Source organism: Kogia breviceps, chromosome 14 (genome assembly GCF_026419965.1).
Source record: "Kogia breviceps isolate mKogBre1 chromosome 14, mKogBre1 haplotype 1, whole genome shotgun sequence".
In the NCBI taxonomy this organism is placed as follows: Eukaryota; Metazoa; Chordata; class Mammalia; order Artiodactyla; family Physeteridae; genus Kogia; species Kogia breviceps.
This window is the reverse complement of record NC_081323.1, coordinates 21,632,393-21,639,773: the sequence shown is the minus strand read 5'-3', so window position 1 is coordinate 21,639,773 and position 7,381 is coordinate 21,632,393. Positions and strand designations below refer to the sequence as shown.

General features: G+C 48.8%; 1 pseudogene; it reads right to left on the bottom strand.

Annotated features, from left to right (window-relative positions):
- Positions 1–4,030: 4,030 nt before the first annotated feature.
- On the bottom strand, positions 4,031–5,412 carry LOC131740551 (membrane-associated progesterone receptor component 1 pseudogene; annotated as a pseudogene).
- Between the last annotated feature and the right edge of the window lie 1,969 nt (positions 5,413–7,381).

Genomic DNA, 7,381 nt, shown 5'->3' with positions numbered 1-7,381 from the left:
CAGGGGCAAGCAGGACATGCAGGGAGTTTATTGGCTTCATCACTAAAACCTCTGGGACAGCCCTACTTCAGGGAGGGCAGGATTCCAGCTTCCTCACTCCACCCACCAGAGACAGTTCTGCGGCCTGTTCTGCACATGCTCTCAAGGGTCTCCAGCAGGACTGGGGTCCAGTTGCCCACAGCAGCCGCCCACTCATGAACACTCCCTGCACTGGCTTCCTTCCCTTCCGTTCCCAGTCTCACGCCCCTCACTGTTGTGGGGTCACCTCCCAGATACATCGCTTGCACGTAAATTCTTGTCTCAGGATCTGCTTTGAGGAAAACCCACATGAAGCAGCCTCAGACTGGGATTTGCATCAGTCTGTCTGCCTGGGGCTACTCTGTTCACAGCCGCATACCCTAGCCCACCCTTATCCCTAAAACCCTACCTGGAATACACTCTCCATCCCTGATCACCTCACCTTCATTTCAAAGACCCAACTTAGATAGATTTTTATAAGAAAATTTGTCTGACATCCCCTCCCCCACTTAGAATTGGCCACACCCCCTCAGTATCTCAGTGGACAGACCTCTAGTCCCAGCCTCTATACTATCCCTGTGCTCTTGTTTGTGGGCTTCTGGCTCCCCTGCCACTCTGGGAAGGATCCTGTCTTCCTCATCTTGGAAACCCCCAGGTCCACCGGGGACTAAGTAGCAGAGGAGGCACTCATCCATGTTCAAAGCGGCTGCACTCAGATCCCTCTTCTTCTCTCTGCCTTTCTCACTCCTTTCCACCTCCCCAGCCCCCTCCCAACCATTTTACATCATGTCCCGGGGGCCGTCCATTGTTTCCGTCTCTTAGCCTGCTTCTTTGGGCACCACACCTTCCCTACAGTGCCTCACCTCTCTCTCTCTGGCACACAGTCTCTCTCTGCGACTTCCATCACACTTCATTGCACTAATTTATTTTCCTGTCTGCCTTCCCAACTGGATTGTGAGTCCTTTGAGGCCTCCCATGTATCTTGTTTATCACTGTATCCACACTGTGCCCCTTGTACAGTACTTATCACATAGTGGGTGCTAATAAATGTTTGTTGCATGGATGAATGAATTAATTACTTAATACACATATCCCCAGATCCCTGAATGGAAGGATAAAAGAACTGGTATACATTACTCAGGGCTCTTTGGGTCGTAAATCAGAGAAGCACATCGCAAGCTGGCTTAAGTGAAAGAGGGACTTTATTGATTTCATCACTAGGATGCCCAAGTGGACTTCAGGCATGGCTAGATCCAGAACGGAATAAGGTCAGCTGCAAATGCTCGCTCATTTCTTCTCTTTGTTTCTCTCTGTGTGTCTTTCTCTGTCTCTCTCTGTCTCTTTCTCTCCCTCTCCCCCTCTTCCCCTTTTCCTCTCCCTTTCTTCCTCCCTCCCTCTCTGTATATTTCTCTTCATGTTGACTCTGTTTCTCTTTGAGGTTTTTAAAAAATATAAATTTATTTATTATTTTTATTTATTTATTTATTAGTTTGGGCTGTGTTGGGTCTTCGTTGCTGTGCATAGGCTTTCTCTAGTTGCCGCGAGCAGGGTCTACTCTTTGTTGCGGTGCACGGGCTTCTCACTGCGGTGGCTTCTCTCGTTGCAGAGCACGGGCTCTAGAGTGTGTGGGCTTCAGTAGATGTGGCGCGTGGGCTCAGTAGTTGTGGCTCGTGGGCTCTAGATCACAGGGTCAGTAGTTGTGGCGCATGGGCTTAGTTGCTCCACAGCATGTGGGATCTTCCTGGACCAGGGCTTGAACCTGTGTCCCCTGCATTGGCAGGCAGATTCTTAACCACTGTGCCACCAGGGAAGCCCATCTCTTTGAGTTTTGACCACATTCTCTACTCCCATAGGCAAGTGCAATCACAAGACTTAGCCTCTTGTCTCTTTGGGCCTCAATTTCCTTCATCTGTAAAATGAAGAGGCAATCCCATCTGATGATCTCTAAGCCCCCTTCATAGCTTTATAGTCTTAAAGGGAATCCAAGATAACTTTCCCATTTTCTAGATAGGAAAAACTGAGGCCCAGAGAGGCAAGAGATTTGTTCAAGGTTACCCAGGTTAGGTGTGGGGTTAGCACCGTAGTCCAAGTCTCTGACCTTCATGGAAAAGAAGACGATGTCATTTTAGACACAGAGAACAATGCCTTGATATTGGCTCCGTGTGACCCACCTCCTCTCTGACTTCACCCTGGCATGACCAATGCTGAGACTCTTGGACTACTGAAAGGCTTTATGTCAAGTTCCCGTACCTCTGATACTCCAGCCTTGGATTTGAAAATCAGCTCTACCACTGGCAGCTCTGACCCTGGCAAGTCATTTCCCCTCTGAGCCTCCGTTCTTCTCATCTGGAAAATGAGACAATAACAGCAACGATGAGCCCTACCTTCTGGGTTGTATCAAGGACACCAGGAGGAGATGAGAGTAAAGCTCTCAGCACAAGGCCTGGCAGAGGCAGCAGGGAGATAACTCATCCCCCTTTGTCTGGGACCATCCTGATTTTAAAACTTAAAGTCTCACAATCCAGGAACTCCTCCATCCCAGGCAAACTGAATGGTTGGTCACCCTGTCAGGCAGGCACCCACATCTGGCAGCAGGAGGGAAGGGTGTCCTCAGAGGACCCCAGAGACCAGGATCAAGCAAGCCAGATCCCTCAGAGCAATGGAGGAGTCTTGCCCAAGGCAATGCTGGGAAGCGTTTCTGGGCCCTTTGCAGTTCAGAGCCATTTGCACAGTAAGGAGGCCTGAGATGCAGCAGCTGCCTCCTTCCCTCAACACCCTTCTCTAGTTTCCTGAACATTCAGGGGCTCTCAAAAACTCTGACTCCAAGAACTCGTAGCTGGAAAAGACCTTGACCCTCACCCAATCTCAGTGGGCACACTCCCGTAGTACAGATGGCAAACCCAAGGTCTGGAGGTGGGAAACAACTGGCCCGAAGTCTGGTGGTGGGCTGTCTCCAGCATGTCTGACTTTGCAGATGGGCTCCTGGATGCTTTCAGGGAAAATTCACTGTTTACACATATGCTGGGGATGGGAGCTGGGAGAGACCCATGAGTGATGTCAGAGCTCTCCTAGCTACAGACTTGCTTAGTAACCTCCCTGGGCCTAAGTGACCCATCTGTGAAACGAAGGTGATAATCTCACCTGGTGTGCCTCCGGGGCTCTGGTTTAAGAGTGCCCGAGAGCACTTGGTATTAGTCCTTGCATGGACGGCAGGGTAGAAAGAGCCTAGAAAGACTGCTTTAGTGTTTCCGAAATCTTGGACATTCCCAGATCACCCTTTAGGTACCACCTGTATTATTAGTTAATATTTTTCTTTAAAATAACTTGCTTTAAAAAACTTAAATTAAAGTATTTAAAGACACTATGTCACATCAGTTGTTTGATGTACTGGTTGTATATCTTTCTAACACTCTTTAAAGTAAGTTCAAAACTATTCAAATAAAAAGGTGTTTGTTATTCTGGGGCTTCCCTGGTGGCACAGTGGTTGAGAATCCCCCTGCCGATGCAGGGGACCGATGCAGGGGACACGGGTTCATGCCCTGGTCCGGGAAGATCCCACATGCCGCGGAGTGGCTGGGCCCGTGAGCCATGGCCACCGAGCCTGCGCGTCTGGAGCCTGTGCTCCGCAACGGGAGAGGCCACAACAGTGAGAGGCCCGCGTACCACAAAAAAAAAAAAAAAAAAAAAAAAAAAAAAAAAGAAACCTCACTAATTGTTCATATAATACTTTTACAAATTCATACAACTGTACAGTCTATTTAAGCTAAGTTTATTGTTAACCAAAAGACCAATATCAAAGACCAAGACACTTGACTACTACTCTTGCAGTGGCTATAGTTTTATAACAACAGAAGAATAACTGTTACTTTATGGATACACTTGAAAAACCACTTGGCTAGTGATGTATACAGTTTCCTCATTCTTCAGGGGTGTGAAGGCTCTTAAGAGAGCAATCACCTGTTCCTGTTCTGCATGCCCCTCTCTCACGTCCAACCACGTAAAATAACCAGGAACGTGGGGATTGGGAAGATAGTCCTACAATCTTATTCATGTATTTTAGGTTTTTAGGCAAGCCAGCTGATTTTTTCCAAAGCTTGCTTTCGAATGTTCACATCCTGTTTTAATCCTCACTGTAGATTACTGTGTTAGTGAGGGCATCTGAGGGTCCCAAGGAGGACAAGGACAATGTTGCAGACTGAAAACAAAGAAAGTAGATTTCTTGCAATTGAGCCCAGCTTTGAGATTTCGTTTTGTTACTGGACACCTCTCTTTAATCAATACCAAAGCCTGTGGAACACTGCAGATTTGCTTCAGAGGTAGATAAAACAGAAATCATGCAGTTAGGTCAATTGAGAAACAAGGGATTTGCTGTCTTCAGAGAACATCATGACTAAAAGTTGATCCTTTGTTCCTTGATGCTTGAAGGACTTCACACGTTTAACATTTTTACCTCTTTGGGGCAAATACCCACGTCTTACCTGTCTCTCAGGAAAAACAAATTCAAATGCAGCCTGTACTGACTACAGATAGAAGAAAAACAGTGATAACATTTGTATTACAGCACTGCAGTTCACTTTCTGGATTTGTGACACACGAACATATCATGCATTCTAAGACAGAAGTTAGCTTTATCAGTGTCAGTAGTGATGTTAATTTAAAAAATGTACAGCAAGTTCAAAACTTTTCTAAATATTGAAATCACCATGTTTTAAAGAGAGACGGGAATGTTACAAATGATTCTGCAAAATACAAAAATAGATATGCGTCCACTGCAGGCTTTAATCGTTTTTTCCGAGCCCTCTCATCCTTTGGCTCCTCCTCATCTGAGTACACAGTGAGCTCCTCCCCCTCCTTCAGCAGCTTGCCCACGTGATGATACTTGAACGTGAACTGAGAGTCCCAGTCATTCAGGGTCACCTGCTGGGCAGGAGTGAGGTCAGAAAGGTCATCGTACTCGTCCTCCAGTGCTTCCTTATCCAGGCAAAATGTGGCAAGGCCCCTGGATGCGTCTCTTCCGGCAAAGACCCCGTATGGCCCCTCAGGCCCGTAGAACTTGCGGCCTTTGGTCACGTCGAACACCGTGCCGTTGGTGGCCATGAATATAGGCGGCTCCTGGACGCCGTCGAAGCGCCGCAGCTCGGCAGGGGTGAAGTCGCGCCGCTTAAGGCGGGGCAGCGGGGCCGGCTCGTCGTCGTCGCTGTCGCTGGCCGTCTTCTGGTCCCCGCGCACGATCGTGTAAAGCAGGAAGATGCTGAGGCCGAGCAGCAGCAGGTTGAGAGGCGACGTGAAAATCTCGTGCAGCAGCCCGCGCCGGTCGCCGCCACATCCTCGGCAGCCATGATCGCTAGAGCAAAGGTTGGGCCGGGAGAGGGAGGGCTCCGGAACTGGCTTTCTCCTCCCTCTCCGCGAGCTCCCTGTTCTTTTGAGACTCAAAGAGGCATCTTCTCTGGAGCATTCTTGTCAGGCAGAGTGGATCTGACTCACCCCAGATTGTAGTGACCTCCTTGGGAATCTCTGTGCACTGAGACAGAGAGACTCTCAAAGGCTGGGGCCAGATCTGGTTCATTTCTGCCGGGAATATGTACCCTGGGGCTGGACACCCAGGAGTCCCTGAGCAGCGCTGGTTAATTAGGGGAGGCTGAGGGCAGTGGGGCCCAGAGGCCTGGATCAGTCCTGTCCAGGGCCCAAGAGGGACAGGGCCATCAGGCCATCAGCTTGTCCCAGGTGATGAAACACTTCAGCCGGTGCCCCCGTCACTCCACCAGATACATTTCAGTGGCTAAGAAAGAAGTTCTAGGGCTCACCTGGGTCCGTTGCTTAGCAACAGGAGGCTGTAAATGACATCGCTCCAACACTTAACTAACCCTGCCATGGCAGGCAGAGGATAATGAAGGTAAAGGCAGGCGGTGAGACGGAGTTAAAAACCAGACCCAGGAAAGAGCAGGGGCCGGTGCTGGGGAAAGTGGGAGCCTGCACCAGGTAGATGTGGGCCTGGGGAAGAGATGCAACTGTCTTTGAGACACTTGGTGGCTGCTCTGCTCCTGGGAGCCTCGATCAGGAGTTCTGAGCATGTTTGCCAACGTAAAAAGGGGATTTGCTGGGCTTGGTCCCTAATAACGGGTTAGTCCTTCCAGGGCATGATGCCTGTAATTCCAGAAGTTGCCACTAGGGGGACAGCAACGCCTCTAAGGATAGCCAGCTCACAGACAGAACTCTTTAGAGACCTTTTCTAGAATCTCTGAGTTGGCAGGGAACCTAGATGGCGGTGGGGGGCAGGGGAGCATTTATTAAGCACCACTTTGCTTTTATTAACTCATCTGATTGTCATAATAACTCCATGACTTAGGGAGGTACTTCCATTTTACAGATGAAGAAACTGAGAGCTATTCATTAAACAAATATTTATTGAGCTCCCCCATGGGCCAGGTCGTGTTCCAGGCTCTGTATATAGAGCCATGAGCAAGACAGACAAACGCCTCTGCCCTCGTGGTGCTGCCATTCTAATCAAGGGGATAGATAATAAACAAGAGAAATAAGTAAAATATATATCAACTGATGACGAGGGCTATGGGGGAAAATAAAGTAGGAAAGGCTGAATAAACTTGAGTAGTCAGAAAAGGCCCTACTGAGCAGCATTTGAGCAAAGATTTGAGGGAAGCGAAGAGCAAGCTGTGTGAATATTCAGAGGAAGTGCGTAGCAGGCAAAGATCCTGAGGTGAGGGTAAGGTTGGTGTCTCTCAGGTTTGGTAAAGAGGCCAGTGTGGCTGCAGCAGGGTGAGAAAGCAAGAAAGTAGAAAGATGGGAAGTGAGGGGCGGGACCTGAACATGCAGGGCCCTGGAAGCCAGTGTAAGGACTCTGGGTATTTCTCTGAACGAGATGGGAGCCGTGGGAATATGACCGTTTCATTTACCAAATAAAAATACAGGATGCCCTGTTAAATGTGAATTTCAGGTAACGAACAGCTATTTTTTTGTGTGTAAGTTTGTCCCATATGGTTCATGGGACATACTTACAATAAAAGTTACTTGCCGTTTACCTGGAGTTCAGATTTAACTGGGCAGCCCATATTTTGCCTGGCAACCTAACATGGGAGAGTGTCACACAGAAGGGTGACACGGTCTGACTGGTGTTTCACGTGGATCAGTCTGGCTAGTGTGGGGAGCGTGGACCAAAGGGAGTAATGGTGAAAGCTGGGAGCCTGATAAAGAGGTTGTTACAGATGATCCAGGTGCGAGATGATGGAGGCTTGGACCAGGGTGGTAGTGGGGCCGGTGGTGAAGAAGGGGTCAGATTCTCGCACATGTCACAGGTAGAGCAAGCAGGGTTTCCTGTTGGATTAAATGTGGGGGATGAAAGAAAGAG